This window comes from Anneissia japonica, unplaced genomic scaffold (assembly GCF_011630105.1).
Source record: "Anneissia japonica isolate Jap-2015-1 unplaced genomic scaffold, ASM1163010v1 scaffold285010_len649756_cov215, whole genome shotgun sequence".
NCBI classification, from domain to species: Eukaryota; Metazoa; Echinodermata; class Crinoidea; order Comatulida; family Comatulidae; genus Anneissia; species Anneissia japonica.
Window position 1 is genome coordinate 344,128 of NW_022699253.1, and position 1,490 is coordinate 345,617.

General features: G+C 38.5%; 1 protein-coding gene across 2 annotated transcripts in view; it reads right to left on the bottom strand.

The window, feature by feature from the left end:
• The window catches only part of LOC117102912 (nephrocan-like), a 60,656-nt gene extending 59,849 nt beyond the window's left edge, over nucleotides 1-807 (bottom strand). For both annotated transcript variants that reach the window (XM_033243365.1, XM_033243361.1), the window contains exon 1: nucleotides 498-807. The gene's annotated coding sequence lies outside the window, so the exon portion shown is untranslated. The remainder of the gene's footprint in view (nucleotides 1-497) is intronic.
• Between the last annotated feature and the right edge of the window lie 683 nt (nucleotides 808-1,490).

The window sequence follows — 1,490 nt, forward strand, 5'->3', positions numbered from 1 at the left end:
AGCACTACCTGATAATGACCTATAATCGAAAGTACTATTTCATTCTGAGGCAGTCATAATTATGTTCACACTCTCTTGTCTCTTGCACATGAACCGAAAAGCCAAATTTTCCATATAATATTAGGCCTTGGGATATTTATTTTCTAATTATCCCTTTAATTGCAAATTCATACAAAAAATGATAGCAGAAAAAATGAAATGTAGGGATACGCATATTCAACAAATATAGCCTATATCGAAAGGCCTATAATATATAGAAACCGGGAGTTATATCTTCCTCACCATGGTTCCATTTGGAAGCCTGCTTACTCTTCATTCTCACGTTCGTTCATTCACGTACGTTCGCGTTGCTCAATCTTAACGTTTATGTATATTTGCATCAGTTTAGGCTTTTCTTATAGCCCATGCCTAAAACGCATAAATATCTTATTATTGTATAAAGTACAGTATATAATAATTACCTATACATAGAATCATTATAAAACTGACTGGCCTACCTTTGTCAAAGGAAACGTTAGTGTAATGAATTCCGATTCGAGACTACGTTTACCAAATGTTATGTGCCCTATCGGCCAAAAGTTATAACAATAATCATTCAGTCCCATCACACGCTGCGGCTTCGTTGGCGCACAATGAACACAAATAAGCCAACCTTTTTTTATAGTTACTCAACTCAAAGCTTCGTCCGATAGTGGAGCAGCAGCTGTCGCCGCAGGGATCGTGCGACGTGCTTCTGTATAGACACTACGCTAAGTTGTTCGCAGTTGCTCCGTAATGAGTGAATAAGCGTTACCTTGGCTTTGCGAACAGTCGGAAGAATCATAAATGACGTCATCAAAGGTCATCTCGTTGCTTCATCTCGATCAGATTTTCGAAGTTGCCTGACTCAAATACAAAGGATCTCGCGCGAAAAACTAAGATTACGGTGTTCCGTGATGGTCGACTAAACTAAACAGTTTATAAATTCAAATCCATTACCATATTATTTCTTCAAGCCAAATGATGTAGGCATATATTCCGAGGCGAATTGTGTCAGTGGCTTGCCCGACTTTTCATTCTGGCTTCTACAACCAACTGTCTAATTTTGCATACTCTGATTCCGTAACTTAAATTCGATGTATTCCCTTGTGTCCTGCATCCATCTTAAAGTAGCTTTCTCTCGCATCGTCATTTATTTCATTTCCGAGTTCATCCCCTTTTTGCATGTAAGAAAGTTGTACTAAATGCGCTGCGACATCCATTGGTTGCTTAACACGTCGTGCATTAAATGGGTGGAGAGACGCCTCTCTTCCTCTCAGGTGTACGATTGGGGCCCTAACTTTTCCGCTAAGCCCAGCACCTTGAAATTTGCTAAGGTTCCAAAACGACATTGTTAAAACATAGACAACAAGTATTCGCACTTGATAAAAATAAACAAATCAAGGAAACCTAATTGAATAACAAGTCATTATAAGATAGAAATGCCCATTATATTATCATGATCGCTTATC